The sequence below is a fragment of the Humulus lupulus genome, chromosome 6 (assembly GCF_963169125.1).
Source record: "Humulus lupulus chromosome 6, drHumLupu1.1, whole genome shotgun sequence".
Classification (NCBI taxonomy): domain Eukaryota; kingdom Viridiplantae; phylum Streptophyta; class Magnoliopsida; order Rosales; family Cannabaceae; genus Humulus; species Humulus lupulus.
This window is the reverse complement of record NC_084798.1, coordinates 17,928,584-17,948,354: the sequence shown is the minus strand read 5'-3', so window position 1 is coordinate 17,948,354 and position 19,771 is coordinate 17,928,584.

Here is a 19,771-nt window from a genome sequence, read left to right as displayed (position 1 = left end):
TGGTGGATGTAGGGTCGCGGCCCTTAAGAGCATTTTTGGCCAAAATTGAGTTTTTAGCTTGGGGAATCAAACCTTAGGCCTCGGGATCGTTTCTACTACCCGGTTTAGTAGGATTCGATGTACCGGAGGCTAGGTCTTGGTTCGAGAACCTTTATTATTGATTTTATTGATGGAATCCCATATTTGGTTATGACTAGGTGACCTCTAAGGGATTAAAGGATTGATCGTTCTCAAAGGTCGTTCAATTATTATTTCTCGCTTGAATCAGAGGTAAGAAAACTGCACCCAGTATGTGATGCATGTGATGCACGAGGAACATGTGATTAGGGCATGCCATGAATGTTGAATATGATATTGATCAGAGCTTGAGTCTCTGTGTTTGTGCATGATCCAAATTATGTTAGCAATTGTTAAGTAAGCATGTTGAATGCCCTACATTTGGATATTTGACATATGATATATGCCTGGTAGCATTGCTTACTTGTGCGTGGCATTGACTAACTAGTCAGAATTGACAATGGTGTCACTATTAACTGTGAAGTTGTGACTCACTTGTCAAGTTCGGAAGTAGTACTGAGCACTGGTCACATGGCATTGACTAAAAAGTCAAAAATAGTCTTAGCGTGTTTAACGCAAGCCGATAAAGATTAGATCTAATCGACATCTGCATTGAATGACTCAAATGAGCATTAATGCCGGACCGACCTCAAGTTCGAAAACTAAAAGCTCTTGTCTAGCCTAAGGCTAGTCACTTAGAGCCAGGGCTAGATAGCCCCAGTGACTGTTTAGTCACATGGCTATGGGTGTTGAGCCCAGGTGACTGTTTCGTCACATGGTTGTTGTAATGCCCCGAATTCTCCGGTGTGGTTTAATGGCGGGATTAGTTGGCCGGGAGGGCCATACTTGTTTAATTATGCCATTAAATGATATTATGCATGTATATGTGAATTATATTATAATATGATGTTTAATGCATGCATGTAGGTCCACATTTAAATTACAGGGGTGTGATGGTAATTTGGCCCGTTGAGGGTATAATTGTATAATTGTATTCATGTCAAAGATATGTGTTGAGACCACATTATAATGTGGGTTTATTCGAGCTATTCGGCATGAGACGATCTTGGATTATTGATTAGCGGTTTAGTCACAACAAGTTTAAGTGCGGGCTCGGGTTGAGTCTCGGGGTGGTTTTAATGAGTAAAGCGTTACCGGGCATTAGAGGGTAACGGGATGTGAATTATTGGTCTTTGAGATTATTGAGATTAGCGGGAATTGGAGAGCGTTAAGTATGATTAACGAGATAGAAGGAAAATACCAATTTTGCCCTTGGGAGCCTTTAGAAACTTTAAATTGACCTAGGGTTAAAATGGACATTTCACCCCTAGGATAGATAAAAACCATTGTTGGCTGAAGAAAAGAGCAAAAACAGAGCACGTTTAAGAGTTTCTCCCATATCTTCTTCTCTTCACCTTTTTCTGTGATTTTTGAACTATTCTTGAGGATTCAAGCTTGGGAAGCAAGCCTTGGAAGTTTAGGAGTGTGTTCCTCCATTGAAGAGCATCATAAGCGGAGCTTTGGGTAAGTTTCTAGCCATAGAATTCTCTGGTTTGCCTTATTTTAGTCTTGTTTTACAGCTGTGATTTCTAGGGTGAATACTTGGTTTTGTTGGGAGTTTTGGCTAGGGTTCCCATGCTTGTGATGTTTGGGTTGTTTTAGGATGGTTTTTGGGTTCATTTGGCATTAAGAATGGGATTTGGAAGCTTGAAAATCAGGTTGGAATCGAAGGAGATGAAGAAGGTCGGTTCAGGGGAGTCTTGGTCTGGAGGTAGCGTTATAACGCCCACCCTAGGGCGCTACAGCGCTCCTCATGAGGCTTTTTGGCATGTTGGGGGTTCCGAGTATAGCGCTGGGGCGCTAGGGGTTGAGCGCTGTAGCGCTACCTTGTTCCTTCAAAGTCCCGTATTGAGTGTTTTTAAGGGTTTTTGACTTGGGGTTTCAATCCTTAAGGCCCGGGATCGAATCTACTCACCGTATGGGCATGTTTCGAGGTCCCGAGGGTGGTGCTTAGGTTAAGACCCTATTATTGTGGATTCTCATTAATGGAGGTTATAATTGGTTGTGATTAGGTAACCGCTAAGGAACTAAACGATCGATCGTTCTCAGGGGTCGTCCTTATTATACTTCTACCTGAGGTAAGAAAACTGCACCCTGTGTATATGTGATAGCGTGTTGTCTATGGAGGCATGTTGATTAATAAATGTGGACATGGATTGCATATTAAATGCTAGTGAATGTTGATTACTTGTATATGGCACTGACTAGTCAGGGACACTGACCTAAGAGTCAAAAACGGCATGAGCGTCCTGAACGCAGGGCCGAATGAAGATTAGATCTAATCGATATCAGTGTTGAATGGCTCTAAGGCATTAACACTGGACCGACCCTAAGGTCGATGAACTTATAAGCGCTTGGCTAGTCTGAGACTAGTTATTCAGAGCCAGGGCATATGGCCTGGTGACTGTTGTCACATGGCTAGGGAACGATGTTCCCAGGTTTTGACTCTATGGTCATGGGGAAGGTTATGTTGGTGACCATTCACCATACACCTATCCTGTTCAAACTTATGAAAGATTCACTTATCAGTGAAGCTCGAGTGACCCTATCGTCACATGGCTAGAGGGGGCTGTACCCACTTTTGTGACTTTTGCGACTGTCACCTATTTGTTTGGACTGTTGGTCCTGAATGATTATTACGGTCATTGTTGATATGATATCATGTTTTACCATGCTTTTCTTGCTGGGCCTTGGCTCATGGGTGCTATGTGGTGCAGGTAAAGGGAAAGAGAAGCTCACCCAGCCTTGAGTGGAGAGCTTAGGTGGTGATGTGTACATATGCGGCCGCTTGACCACCACGGCCAAGGCGTTCTCAAAGGAACTAGGGGGTTTGCCCTATTTTGCCGCTTAGGTCGGCGGGATTGTAAATTTGAAACAGTAATGTCTATTTTGTATTGAGAACAACTTGTAAATGTTTGATTAGCTCTGCAGAGCAGTTTGTAATGAAAAAATATCCATTCCTTTTTATTAGTTTCCCACCTTAACCTGTTAATCATACCTAGAGCACGTTTTTAACCAAAGGACTCGGGTAGCGGGTCAAATTTCCGGTTCACAGTAACTGTTCTGGGGTAACCAGGGCGCTACAGTTGTGGGTGCCGAGCCCCGTAGTGACTTGTTCGTCAGTCACTTATCTGATTAGAGCCATGGCCAGAAAGCCTAGGTGACTGCTTCGTCACATGGCTATGGGTACTGAGCCTCGTAGTGACTTGCTCGTTAGTCACTCATTATGGTTTAGCAGAACCTCAAAGTGATATTAACTCATCTGTTCAGGACTATAAGCTCTGTATGATTATAATGACCATCATTCGCATGGCTATGGGTGCTAAGCCCCGTGGTGACTTGTTTGTCAGTCACTCGTTATGGTTAACGGAACCACCAGTGTTAAATCACTCATTTGATTAGGATTGACTTGATAGTCATCCAATTAGGAGGGCAGGATTCCTCATCCTAGATTCCCCAATATTATCTGAGCTTATTTGCATGCTTGAATATGGCTATAATTGCTAAGTATGCTAGATATGATTTTGTGATATGATATTACTGTTGATGAGCATATTGAGTTTTCTTGCTGGGTTTCGGCTCACGAGTGCTATGTGGTACAGGTAAAGGCAAAAGAAAGTTGGATCATCCTTGAGTTGGAGAGCTTAGGTGACGATGTGTACATATGCGGCTGCTCGACTGCCACGGCCGAGGGTTGAAAGAGGAACTAGGGTTAAACCCAGTTTTGCTGCTTGGATCGGCTGATTGTAAATATTTTCTTGTAATTAATCTTTAAATTACATTTTTGGGATCTCAATGTATACAGTAAACGTTTTAGTGAAACGTTATATCTTAACAAAAAATTTGAATCATAAACCGCTAATCATACTTAGTTACACAATTATGGCCAAATGACTCGGTTAGCAAGTTTAGCACTGTTCAAAATGCACACCGTAACGGTCCCTGGAGTTTAGGGTGTTACACTTATCCTATACAAAACATGCTAGAAAGTATTATAACTAATCTAGACCATTAGTAGTTAATTAATATTAAGCTTAATTCAAAGTTATGGTTTAACATCTATTGAGGCAATATAATTATTTCTAACATATTGTTATAGGTGTGATTTAGTATCAAAGTTTACATATTTTAATTTAATTTAATCGAAATATGCAAAATTTAATATTTACTTGCACTAATTATATTTGGTGTGTCACGTTCTAGAATGTTGGACATATTAGGATATGAACTTTCTCATACCTATACATTGATTTTATTCTATTTTATCAAAAGAAAAATAAATAAATAAAATAGTAAAATGGAATGAAAATGGGCATAAAACTCCTTCCACATGTGATTGCCACGTTTTAGATAGAAAAGTCCCAATGAATATTTGTCAACTAGCAAAGCCAAAATGATTATTTATTTGTTTGAATATATTAATTATTTTATTATTAATTAATTTATAGATTACCTACCCGGCTATGCAAACTAGACAACAGTTGGAAAATTCAACATATTTATATATATTAATTGGTACAATAATAAAGAGGGTTTATATAAGATAATTTTATAATAAGCTAAGCAATTTATAATCATACAAAATATGTACATATATTAAATATAATTTATAAATTATAATCATAAATATATAAGGTCAAATTTTTTTTATACAATAGATACATGCCGCCGTGCCGGCTTGAAAGCCTTGAGCTTTATTAATCGCTATGAAATACTCAACTAATTTTTTTAAAATACATTTTCTATCAAATAAAATAATAAAATTTTATGATTTTTCATTTAAAAAATTTGTTGATTTCAATGGGCACGTAGATTTTTTTTTTTAGAATTTGGGGATTCTTTTTAAAAATTTACTGGTGGTACAATTTTCAGTTTGTGTAAATTGTTGGACAGTTTTGAAAATATTTTATTTTTATTATTAATGACTTAGAAAAAAAAAGGATTTACATTCCAAATTAATTGATATAATCTTATATTTTATATATTAGATTTTGAATTGTACATTATTTTAAGAATAAATAAAATTGTCCACTATGAAAAATATGATAAAATAATATATTAAATTTACTTTTATATTAGACAATTTGTTAGTAATAAAATTTCATATTTTTGTTGTTCTATTAGTAAATGCAACTTTGTAGAAATTAGAAATACTTAATTCAAAATAAATTAATTTTTATTTTGAAAAAGGTGAACAATTTCATTGATTAAGAGGTAAAAAATCTCAATTATTTAGAGGGTCAAATATCATACATTTAGTATTCTCAAACGGGATTATAAAAACGTAATCTCAACCTGAAGCATAATGCATCTTGAAGCCTAACTCAATCATAGTATTAAGTCACTTAAACTAGTGATATGTACCAAACGTGATAAAGTGAACAAATCACCATACTATCAAAGATAGACGGTATCTTTGCGTTGCCTTGCTCTAAGCAGAGCTCACTTCAGAAAAAAAAAAAAAAATAGACGTTACCTACTACCACTATAGACGGTGATCTACACCCACCCACACACGGGATATTATTCCCTATACCAAAAAATTAAAGACAATAAAAAACAATAGACAATAATGGAAACTAAACCCAGGCAACACCTAATTCCCATGAAACATTAAGGCGACAACATCACAACGAACCCCATTAACCCAAGTCGAACCCCGAGCCCTTCTCCAAGGCAGCCCACCCTAAGCCACCCACCACCAAAACCACTCCAACCACCATTCCACTAGAACCCCTATAAGTATACTCATGAAATCTAATATTTTATAAATGAAATTAAAAACATTTGAATCATGTTTTTTTTAAAAGATAATGTAATATTTATTAATTGGTTAATCGGACAAAGTTCATTACAAAAGGATAATGCTTATAGAATTATATTTTAATAATGTATTTTAATCATTGTTATCTTGGAATAAATATGTAATATTTTTTTTCCAAAAAAGCATATTTATATAAAAGGGGGGTGTATATATAACTTCTCATGACTTAATGTTTGGTAAAATGTGAAGGTTAGTAGTTAATATCATATTTTGATGAAATAATTAAGTCAATTTAAAATCAAGCACTTTTCAAAATTCTAACTAGACGAATTACTATATAATAACTATGATTTCCTAGTTGAATCCATTTCTATATTTTGATATTATTTTGTATACTAGTTTATATGTTTTATCAACAAATGTTAAAAAAAATGTTCAAATACAGATCATACATTACATCGGTTGAGTTTTTGGTTATTATTATTATTGTTGCTTTTCTTCTCTATTTGTCAATGTGAACAAGTATTAGCATTAATATGCCAAATACGGATGGGATTATTCTCATATGCTATTTTTATCTATTTAATGTTGTAATCTATGTACTTAAATTCGTAATTAATATATTTTAATTTATTATTTATTAATTTAAAAAAAACATTACAATTTTTAAATTTAAGATATGAGTCTTTAAAAAAAAAATTAAGGTATCACCTATCACGTATGTCAAACATAAAAAATTAAGTTAAACGTGCTTGACCTGGAGTAATCTCACGATGGGTGACCTCTTGGGAAATTTTCACAGGAAGCGTGCGAGTGAGGACAAAACATGCTGAAAAGAATGATGTTGGTTTGCAGGGCCAGTTGTCATTCTAGGAAGCAGTCATAGTGACGTGGGGCGTTACATATGGTATCAGAGCCTTGACCCAGTCGGAAGTGTGGCCGACGGGGACGTCGGGCCCCTAAGGGTGGGTGATTGTGACCATCAGTATCTCGTGATCCGTAGGGGGAAAGACTGAGTAAAGTTGTGCAATCCCACATCGCCTGGGGAAGGTCAAGTGTGACGATTCTAATACTGTGTAGGTATGGGACTACACAGTTGAAGATGACTTAAATAGATTGATGTGTACTACCTATGCCAACAAGATGCATCTTTTTTTCAGCAGTCCAACACTTGAGAACTCCAAAGTTAAGCGTGCTTGACCTGGAGTAACTCATGATGGGTGACCTCTTGGAAAGTTTTCCCAGGAAGCGTGCGAGTAAGGATAAAGCACGCTGAAAAGACTGGTGTTGGTTTGTAGGGCCAATTGTCATTCCAGGAAGCAGCCACAGTGACGTGGTGTGTTATAAGCCACAAGCTTTCAAAGAGTGCGAAATAAACTAGGTTTTATTTCCAAATTGGCATATGATAGATCAACCCCACCAATGGTCATCAATCAATAATCTTCCAGTAGAATGCAGGAGATAACAGTTCCATTATTCAAACTAGGAATAAGGAAAATAAAACAACGATCAACCATGTTCATAAGTCCCGACACTAGATATCGGAAGGTCGTGTAACACAGGGTCAATAGAGATCGAGGAATCCCCAGATTTGACAACCAAGGAGAGAAAAATTGAGACCCCTAAATAAGCGATTTGCGTAGATCAAAAAACCACCAACCACCCAATAAGAACCAAAATCATCCTCCCCTGCCATTATAACTAATAACCCCACTAATCTAGCTGGGTGGTGGATAAACCCACCCTTATTTTGAAATTTAACCAAACAAAACCAACAAAACTAGGCAAAAAAAAAAACTAAAATAAAAATTAACCACCAAACAAGTGTAGTTTAGATCTACTACCTCTCGTCCACCTCTACAAAATTATCATAAACCAAACCCATAATCTGGCTTTAACTGAACATAACCTCCCGGTGATGGCAGCACCCACCTCGACGATGTTAGCACCTTCACAAACCCGAAATTCTAGCATCGTCAACCTCCGGAAAGGAAAAATCTCGCCCCCAACGAAACACAAGAAGTAAAAGATCCAAAGCAGCCACCTTGCACGCTCAACCCCACCAACCCAATCTGCAAAGACACCCTCTCGCCCAGGCATGACCAGATGTACAAACGATGCCGACACCCCTAGCTGAGAAGAGAAGATAAAGAAAAAAGGAAACTCACGAAGCCCTATTAGAATATATTTGTATAAATTTACTTTAATTAAATGATAGTTTACTTTTTATATCAATTTCCATCTTAAAATATATATATGTGTATTCAAGCACAATTATAAATATTAGTGCCAAATATAATTTTTTTAATCAATTTTAATACTATATTTAGATCATGTATTGGAAACTATCAAAATAATGCTAATTAAGTAGAGAATGCAAATATAGTACAATTTTACCTCCTTATAATTTGCTCAAGTATTACACTAATGTACTTAGAGCATCTCCAATGGAGTGCCAAATTTGTGATACATTGCTAAAATATAACTTACTTTACAAAAAATGTGCTCCAAAGGTGTGTCAAAAGTTGTGCCAAATTTGGCACATGCTAAAAGTTGAGCTAAATTTGGCACACAATATAGCATGTTGCATTTTTTGCATCATCATAAATGCTACACTTTTTTATTTACTTTTATGTCATTTTTATTATTTTAATATTATTTTTATCTATTTGCATTAAATGTTATACTTTTTATCTTATACTATCAACGATAAAATATACAAAAAAATGATTAATTTTTGTATATTTTCAATAAATACCAAATTAGTATTAATAAAATATTAAATTTTACAACAATTTTTACAATTGTGCATTAGAGCATAATGCTAAAAATTATGTTAAATATATAATGTATTGACTTTTTGTGCCAAATATAATACACTATTTACATCTCGCATTGGAGATGGTCTTACAATAACAATAACACTGGATTACACGTTTATGTTTTACCAATCAACACAAAATACCATATTAAGCTAATATTTGTCAAAAATATTTTGGATATGATAACAATGTCTTCCCTTTATTTAATCGAAATTATTTTTAAAAAAATATTTTAAAGTAAAATATATTTTTTTAAACAAATAGTATTTTAATTTTTGAAATAATTTTTCTTATAAAATTGTTTAAAGTAATTATATGTAAAATAAATAGTTTTATTAACATTTATATGTACAAATCTACTAAATGTTTGTTTTCATAATAATTGATTTTGTTTGCTAAAAAAAATTTGATTTTGTTAACTGATTTTAGATACAACTTTATTTCAAAAAGTGAAATTGTTGACCATGTTTTTGGCCAACGACGCGTAGACGTCAAAACGACAAAAACCTTCAAGAGAAATAAATGACACAGACGATTTTTATAGTGGTTCAGCCCCAATGTGTTGGTAATAGCCTAATCCACTTAAAGTTATGACTATGGATCCACACTCAAGATCAGATGAACCTGAGTCAACTGAGTTTCTTCAGTGCAGATTACAAGAATATAAGAGTTCTCTCAAAATACAATTACTCTCTCTAGAAAATCAGAATCTGAATCCTTTTATGATGCCATGAGCCTTGTATTTATATGCTCAGGATCGTATAGATGATCTCCCCATAATCGGGATATTTTTGTTATTCTCACTATATTTAATTTACAATAATATTCAAAATATAACGATACACTATATTTATGGTATAAACTGAGAGATTCCCGCACAAGCCAAGACCGATTCTTGTTGAAGCCGTTTCTGGGATCTTTTACGTAGCCCTGCTCCGTCTAATCGATCCATATCACATTCAGGCTGGTCGGCCAAACCTTCACTAGGCAGACATGCACTTGACTGGGCAAGCATGCACCTGACTGGTCGGACATGGTCATGACTGGTCGGACTTGATCATGACTGGTCGGCCAAGGTCATGCCTGGGCAAATAAACATGTGACCGGTCGGACAAGGTTATGCCTGGGCAGACAAACATGTGACTGGTCGGACAAGGTCATGCCTGGTCAGTCATGACACTTGACTGGCCAGTCAAAATTCTTCACTAGTCTACCGGGTCACTCCTAAGCCAGATCACCCAACAAATTCCTTGTCATTTGTCATTTCTATTGCCACGTCATCGAACTCCAAATTTTGGGGATAACATTTGCCCCCCCCAAGTTTATTATATGATTTACTCGTATGATAAACTTTTTCTCTAGCAAAATGTTTTTGAGGTCATCCAATAACTTCCACCCAGTCGGTAACCTTCACTTTTGTAATAAACCCACGATCGAACTTTTCTTTTGATTTCTTCAAATTCCATTCTTTGGGATTGTTTGAATAGCTGATTTGAAATGCCTATTTGGTCCCAAGCTCCTTAAGAATGCCCCATCCGCTCGGCATGCCTGGCCAGTAGTTCCTCGGGCATGCACCCCAACATTCGGACGCGCGCGGGCCTACTCAGTATCCGCTCGGCAACCACCCAACCAATCGGACGTGCAGCTCCTCGGATGCCCAGCCAGCCGCTCGGACATGCACCCCACCACTTGGATGCGTGCGGGCCTGCTCGGACACATATGGCATCCGCTCGGCCATGTCCTACCCGATCGGACACCATGCAGCTTCCAACCGCTCGGATGCCTAGCAGACAGCTTGTAACGCCCTGGATAGCCAAGACCGTTACACTGTGTACTTATAAAGGTGCAGGACTTGCTAATCAAGTCCTTAATTTGAAAACGTGTTACTAAACATGTAAAAGCTATGGTTAAAAAGGTTTTGGTCTCAAAGGACTCATTTCATATATTTAACCTGCAGTAACATGGGATCCCATATAAAAACAAAGTTAAAATAAGTTTACAGACTCCCAAAAGTACATAAGTAACCACTAGCCGTACTAAGGCAAAACAGACAGTTTTTTTAGGTTCCACGTCCTTGCCTACACCTCAACCGTGGCGGCTGAGCACCTGGCTATGTACATTCTGCTCGCTGAGCTCTCCAGTCAGGGCTGATCTAATTTGCCCTTGCCTTTACCTGCACCACGTAGCACCCGTGAGCCAAGGCCCAGCAAGAAAACATCACAGATAGCTCAAACAGTTATAACAGACGAATAGCTCAGTAAGCATGTAAACCCATCAGATAATCCACAACAGATAATCAGCTTATACAATCCAATACAAGATACATTCTATCACATATACTATTCATGTCACATAATATTTAGGGCCGCGACTTAGGCCGCACCCTCTGTTTAACCCACTAACTCTGGCCTGCTTAAACCAAGCTGAGTGCATAATAAGCTGTCCTTGGCTACCAATGGCCGAGCCGCGCCCTGTGCGCTAGTGAGACCCTTGGCACCCTTAGGCCGTTGGTTCACTAAATGGCTTGCATGACATAATACCATCTTTTCAAGCTTTTACAATAGAGAGCCCTTAGTCCCGTCACATATACTCAATCAGGTGCAGTTTTCTTACCTTTAGTCTGTGCGGTTATAGAATTACGAGCAACGCCCCTCAAGAACGATTCGTTCCCAAGCCTAAGCCTTTATTACCTAGTCACAACCAAAGTATAGGGTTTCATAAATACTCAAATATAGGTTCTAGCTATAAAACTAACTCCCGGGATATCAAATTCCACCAAGCACGGTGGTGAAACCAAACCCGAGCACACAAGACCACTTTCCCATGCTTAAAACCCTCAAAATCTCAAGTGTGCAACCTAGGGCTGCGGCCCCTAAAGCCTAGCCGTGACCCTTCTCCAAAACAGAGCCTACTCCCTCATTGAACCACACACGCGCCGTGGCCCTTGCCTTGGGTGCCACGGCGCGCCCCCTTGGCCGAGCCCCCTTGGCTTCTTTGCATGCTAGGGCCGCAGCACTTTAGAACAGAGCCGCGACCCTCCCCTTCGAACCCAGATTTTACACCATTTCAAAGCTCAAAACCTCACCTTAAACCATCCCAAAACTCCCCAACTCTTAACCTATTAATTCCCAACCTCTTTAGCATGATCTAAACAACATAACTCCCAATAAAACACAGCCTAACACACTCCAATCTCTTCCTTTCAATTTATGAAACCCAAGTGCTAAAACACACACAAACCAGCCATCAAACTCAATGAAAAACCTCGAAACCAGGAGTAAAGACTTACCTTTGCTGTAGAATCACTTCACCAAGCTATAGCCAAGCTAGGTCCCCAAGTTCCCTTCTTTAATTCTGCCTTAAAACACCAAAGCTATACTGGTTTCAACACTTAACCAAAAATCCAGCTAGAGCACATAATTCAACCACAGAAAAGATGTTTAGATGCTTACCTTAATCCCTGTTCTAGTGCTTGATAAATCTCAGAGCTAGACCTTCAATTCCTCACCTCAAATCACAGAATTCCAGCTTGTTTCTCCCTTAAGTTTTCTGTGTTTTTCTCTCCTTAGTTTCCCTTGAACGTGTAGGTGAGCTGGGAAAAAATGCTTAGTCGGTTTGTGTTTTTTTTTTCTAAAGGCTTCATTAAGTCTAACTTATCTATTAAGTTAATCCCGAGGCTCGGGGTACCGGAACCGTCCCCGAGGCCAAAATGGTAAAATCCCCCAATATTCCCGCCTAGACATCCTAACCTCAAATATACCTTCATATATTTATTTTCATGTCCCGATAACCCAAATCACTATCCGCTATCTCAAAGTATCCCCAACTTCTTCAAAGTCATATCTTAAACCCTCATTGTGACTTTTCCCACTATCTGGCCCCAGAGTCGTCTTGAGTCGTGCTCAGCGAACCTGTCCACATAATAATGTGGTTCTCACATATATCACACATCATATCACCACATAATATAATCAATTATCATATAAGCATTATTAGACATAATTACTCATTAAATCACAATTATTCCATTAATGCCCTCCTGGCACACTAATCAAGGCCCTTAAGCCTTATTAGCGAATTTAGGTCGTTACACAGCTCGGACTAGCACCCCTGCTGCCCGGACGAGTGCCACTATCCGCTCGGACGCACCCCTGGATCGGACATTAGCCTTCGGACGTGCGTGCACAACCGTGGCTGCTCGGATGCAGCTCCTCCAGCCGCTCGGATGCAGCCCAGCTGCTCGGACGAATGCCCCCCACACCGCTCGGATGCAGCATCATCCGCTCGGACGCTCGACCTTGCACCCCTACCACTCGGGCGTGCATCTCCTCGGAGGCGCATCCTCCCGGCATGCGCCTCGAGCCGCTCGAACACGAGACTCCTTCATCCGTTTAGGCAAGCGGCACAGCCGCTCGGGGGCATTGCACAGCCTCCTGGATACACGTCGTAATCACTAGAACAACTTGTGTGCATTTCTCATAGTATTTTGAGAGATTGATTTCTCTCAGTCAATCTTGGGGAAAATTGACTTCTCTTCTCAAAAACATTTTTCCAGTGATATATGCTTAGCTGACCAGGGAAGTTGTATCTGCTCTCCCGACCAGGAAAACTTTGCTCCTGATCAACTAAACCTTGTACCTGGCTAGTAATTTACTCTTTATTCTTGTGAAGACAATTGTTGCTTAGCAGCTCTGATATTTTTCTCGTACAACCGAGCTATTGGCATTTATACTTTACTTTTCTTTGTTAACTTACAACATTCTAAGTCATTTTTTGACTTAAAAAGTTATAGGTTTTTTGTGAATATTAAAGTCACTCTGATGTATGCCTTATATTTTTGCATGAGTACTTAGTTTTCTAACTTTGAAATTCTAAACATTTCATAAGTCCATACTAAGTATACTTTCTCACACTCTTATTGCTCTAACATTTTATGAGCATAATATTTATTTTCACACGAATATCCGCTTCTAACTTGAAATTTAAAAAATTCCAAGTTACTTAAGCTTTGTTAAACAAGTTAGCTTAATGGCCTTTTTGGACTTCGAAAACTTACAAGTCAGCCTAAAAACAGATATCTTAACTCGTGCTCTTATTGCCTGTGTTAAATTATATACCAGTATACCCCATGTGCCCCCTAAGTGATCGAGGGTTGAAAGATCCCTAGTCACTTGCTACTTGACCGATTCTGTTCGAGCAGTTAATTGCTCGTGAAACACATAGAATATATTGAAAATATTTGAGCAGTTGAACACTGCTTGAATGTATCGATCAGTTGAACACTGTTCGAATAATTAACACACATGCACATTTGTAGCAAGAATCGACCACGCTGCGCGTAGTCTATTTTATTACTCGTAAATTAAAAAGGACAAAACGTGTCTAACAACGAGTCTTAAACAACAAAAATTGTTCAAAATAGATGACTGGTCAGCAAATAACCAGCTCATAAACCAAATTTAAATAACAAGTTAAAAAACTTGAAATTAAACTACCACTCTGAAAGCGGTATTTATAAATAATATATTCACAGATGCTCGCCGTTCCAGTGGCTCCTGATTCTAGCACTCCCGCTCAACATACTTCTCCTTTGCTTCATTGCTTTCCTCAGCCAAGTGTGGACCTCCACATATAGTGTCTAAGGTAAAGTCCACAGGTCCGGGCTCCATTATTAGGAGGGTCAGTTGATCCGCCCGGATTGTTTATGCCATTCTCCTCTTTTTCGATTGCATCATCCAATTTCATATACTTGTCTGCTCGGTCAAGAAATTGTTGAAGTGTTGAAATTGGATTTCTATGTATGCTATCCCACAAAGGGCTCTGATAAGTTATCCCAGCAGATATTGCAACCATCTTCCCCTCGTCTCCTACAGCAGTTGCTCTATTGGCTTCTCTCATGAATCTCTGTATATAATTCTTTAGAGACTCATCTTTTCCTTGTTTGATATCTGCCAAGTGGTTGGTATAAACTGGTGGAGTCCGGGCAGTGTTGAATTGTCTACAAAACTCCTTCCTGAATGCTTCCCAAGAGGTAATGGAGTTTGGCTTAAACTTCCAATACCATTCCTGGGCAGTATCCGACAATGTAGTCGGGAAAACTCTACACCGATATTCGTCACTTACTCCGAGCAATTCCATCTGGTCCTCGAACTTCCCAACATGTCTGATGGGATCTGCCTTTTCTGTATATATTGGCAGAACTGGTGCTTTATATTTTGCTGGCGGCTGGGCTGCTCTAATCCGGGCACAAAATGGGCTGCCACTCCGGTGGTCTATCGAATCTATCCCGGAAGGTCATTTTGACAAACCTTGCACTGCAGCTGTTAGCATGTCAAGCTGGGCTTGGATGCTGGTGCAACTGACGAAGTTCCAAGGTCTTGACCGCCTGATCGGGCATTACCATTTGGTGCACTGTCATCAAGTATTTATACTTGATTGGCAGGGCAGTTCAGATTTTGCCCTTCGACCGAGACGGTCCTCCTCTTGTTGGAGATAACGTCCCTCAGATCCTTCCGGGAAGCATGCTCTCCTGCCCGATCGAACATCGTACTTTTCGATTTTTCAGAGGGCTTTCCACACGGGACTTGTGCTCTCCCATTACGGTGCTGGCTGGGGTGCAGGGGAGGCCTTTCGGTACGCCCCGAGCAGTCTTTTCCTCCTTGTTGGTTGTTGCCCTCCTTTTCCTTTGACTGGTCGGTGTGATGACTATCAGCCTCATCACGACCATGCCAATCTTTGAATTGTGAAGTCCTCTTACCTCGAGAAGTTTTGGTCTGATCCTGCCTTGGTGGAGTCTTTTTACTGCCCGATCGGTGACTCCCTGATCTAGAAGTCTCTGATCGGTGGCTCCTGGAGGGGGTTCTAGAGTGCTCCCTTTGCGTCGAGGCAGTTCTGGATCGGTCTCCATCATCTTCCCGACCAGAGGGGTTACTCATGCTTCTGTCCGGTCCTCGAGAATCGACTCTGTCAGTGGTCCTCCAATCAGCATTATTATTTCTTGTTCCCTTGGTAGCTGCTTGTGCTGCGGCTTGAGCATTGGCTTGGGCCAATTGGGTAGCCGCTTCTAGAGCAAGTGCTGCTTCACGATGTCTCCGGTTGACCTCCTCCTGTTGCTGTCTGAGCTCTTCGCTTCTAGTCTCCATATCGCGCCTTTGCTGCTCTAACGCAGCTCTCTGCCTGGCCATCTCTTCAGCAAAAGACTCCTGCCGAGCATTGAATTGCATCATATCCTCTTGGAAAGCGCCTATTGCTTCCTGGAGTTGTTCAAATTCTGTAGTGGTCTCCTCGAGAAACACCCTGGGCTCAGTCTCTGGGTTCTGCGGTCCAGGCTCTTCAGATCTAGTAGGCTCCTTTGACGTGCCTAACTTTTTGGATGCCACATTGGTATTCTTGGGCGCCATTTCGATATGATAGTCGTGTGCTTCTTCTCTTCAGGCTCTCAATGAAAGCACCAAAATGTTGACCGTGTTTTTGGCCAACGACGCGTAGACGTCAAAACGACAAAAACCTTCAAGAGAAATAAACGACACAGACGATTTTTATAGTGGTTCAACCCCAATGTGTTGGTAATAGCCTAATCCACTTAGATTTATAATTATGGATCCACACTAAAGATCAGATGAACCTGAGTCAACTGAGTTTCTTCAGTGCAGATTACAAGAATATAAAAGTTCTCTCAAAATACAATTACTCTCTCTAGAAAATCAGAATCCGAATCCTTTTATGATGCCATGAGCCTTGTATTTATAGGCTCAGGATCGTATAGATGATGTCCCCATAATCGAGATATTTTGCTATTCTCACTATATTTAATTTACAATAATATTCAAAATATAACGATATACTATATTTATGGGATAAACTGAGAGATTCCCGCGCAAGCCAAGACCGATTCTTGTTGAAGCCGTTTCTGGGATCTTTTATGTAGCCCTGCTCCGTCTAATCGATCCATATCACATTCAGGCTGGTCGACCAAACCTTCACTGGGCAGACACTGTAATGCCCCAAATTTCCTAATAAGGTTTAGGACCTTGATTAGGAGGCCGGGAGGACCATAATTGGTTTATTATAGTATTTAATGATTATATGCATGTTTGCGTGAATTATATTATTATATGATGGTGGATGCATGCATATGGGCTCATATGTTAATTATGAGGGTATTTTGGTAATTTGGCCACTGTGGGCGTAATTGTATATTTTGGGTGCGTGGCTGTGATTAATTAATATAGCCACACTATAAGGTGGATTGGTTCGAGCTTATCGACATGAGACGATCATGGGGTGTAAGTGTTCGGTCTAGTCATAACGGGTTTAAGTTCGGGGCTCGGGGTGAGTCTCGGGGTGATATTAATGGTTAAAGCATTACTGGGAATTAAAGGGTAATGGGATATGATTTATTAGTATTTGGAAATATTGAGAATAACGGGAATTGGAGAGCGTTAATTATAATTAACGAGATAGGCGGGAAATGACGATTTTACCCTTGGAAGCCTTTAAAGGGGTTTATTTGGCTTAGGGGCATTATGGTCTTTTGACCCTAAGGATATATATGACATGAAGGCTGTAGAAAATACAGAGTTAAAACAGTGCCTATCCTCTCTTTCTCCCTTCCTTCCCGTACAAGTCCTCCTTCACCCTCTTCTTTAGGTTTTGAGAGCCTATCTTGAGGAAGCAAGCTAGGGAGTCAAGCTTGGGGAGGTTTAGCTTGAGTTCAGCCATTGGGAAGGATTCAAATCGTGTTTGGGGTAAGTTTCAGCCATTAAATTCTGGTTCATACTCTGTTTTCCCTTTTAGTTTTCAGTCCATGATTTTGATGTGGGAAGTGGGAATCAAAGAGAGTTTTTGTGTTGGTTTGATTGGGTTTTGATGAGGGTGAGTTATGGGTGTTATTTGGGGGTTTAATTGTATGTTTGGAGGAGAATTAAAGATGGTTTGAAGGACTGGTTTGAGAGGAAAACATAGGGGAAAAACTGGGTTCGTGCGTGGGCATATTGCTGGTCTGGGCTGGGCGCCGCGGCCCTTGGCGTCTGGCAGGGGGAAGCCTTTCTGTTTGAAGGCGCGCCGCGGCGCAGCAGGGGAGGGCCGCGGCCCTTAAGGCCATTTTGACCAAAAACATGTTTTTAGCTTGGGGATTCAAGCCATAGGCCTCGGGGTTGAACCTAGTACCCGGTTAAGTGGGGATTGGTGTTCCGGAGGCTAGATATTGATTGGGGAACTTATGTTGATCATTTTTATTGATGATACCTTATATTTGGTTATGACTAGGTGACCGCTAAAGGACTAAAAGTTGATCGTTCTCAAGGGTCGTTCTTTTAATCTTTCTAGCTCGACTTTGAGGTAAGAAAACTGCACCCTGTGTATATGTGACATGCATGGCTATTATCGATGCATGTTGGTTGATTATTGAGCATGACATGCGTGGTTATTATTGATGCATGTCAGTTGATTATTATGTATGACATGCATGGCTATTCTTGATGCATGTTGGTTGACTGTTAAACGTGACATGCATGGCTGTTATTGGTGCATGTTGGATTGCTGAATATATTGCATATGATGCATGAGAAACATGTGATTAGGACATGCTTTGTATACTGGGTATGATATCGTTCAGAGCTTGAGCCTCTGTGTTTATGCATGGTCCTAGTTGTACTAATACCTGTTTAGTAAGCATGCTGAGTACCTTGTTTATGGATATGGAACATGTGATATATGATTGGCGGCATGACTTACTTGTGTATGACACTGACTAGTCAGGGACCGACTCTAAAGTCGAGAATCACGCATTGAATGGCTCTATGGCATTAATGCTAGACCGACCCTAGGGTCGAAGAACTTATAAGCGCTTGCCTGGTCTACGACCAGATGACTATAGCCAAGGTATATGACCCCGGTGACCGTTTGTCACATGGCTAAGGGACGTTGCCCATAGTTTCGACTCTAGAGTCGTGAGGAAGGTTATGTTGGTGACTAATCACCTTGCACCTGTCCTAATCAAACTTAAGAAAGAATCACTTATCGGTTAAGCCCTGGTGACCCTATCGTCACATGACTAGAGGGAGCGATGCTCATTATTGTGACTTCTGGCTATTGTCACCTATTTGCTTGGACTGATGGTCCCGAATGGTTATTATGATCGTTGTTGATATTATATCATGCTCTATTGTGTTTTCTTGCTGGGCTTTGGCTCACGGGTGCTACGTGGTGCAGGTAAAGGCAAGAGGAAGCTGGACCATCCTTGAGTTGGAGAGCTTAGGTGATGACGTGTACATATGCAGCTGCTCGTCCGCCACGGCCGAGGTTTAAAGTGGAACTAGGGTTGAACCCTGCTTTGCCGCTTAGAACGGCCTGTTGTAAATATTTTCTGTAATAAACTTTGAAACTTTATTTTCGGGATCCCATTGTATGTATTAAACGTTCTAGTGAAACGTTACATCCTAACAAAAATGTTTAATCCCTAAACCGCTAATCATACCTAGATCACGATTTTGGCCAAATGACTCGATTAACGAGTTTAGCACTGTTTACAAGGCACACCGTAAGGCGTTACAGACACGCACCTGACTGGGCGGACATGGTCATGATTGGTCGGACATGGTCATGACTGGTCGGACTTGGTCATGACTGGTCGGCCAAGGTCATGCCTGGGCAGATAAACATGTGACTAGTCGACAAGGTTATGCCTGGGCAAACAAACATGTGACTGGTCAGACAAGGTCATGCCTGGTCGGTCATGACACTTGACTGGCCAGTCAAAATTCTTCACTGGTCTACCGGGTCACTCCTAAACCATATCACCCAACCAATCCTTGCCATTTGTCATTTCTATTGCCACGTCATCGAACTCCAGTTTTTGGGGATAACAGAAATAATTTATATATTTTAATTTTATCTTTTATTTAAATAAAATATTTGTATAATATGTTAAAATAAATGAATAAATATTACATAAAGGTGGGATATGTTGTCTTATTGATATTATTTTTGACAAAACATGAGCTCAATTGGTATTTTGTACTGTTTGATTCGGCAAAATACAATAGAATAATTTGATTTTTTTTTTTAG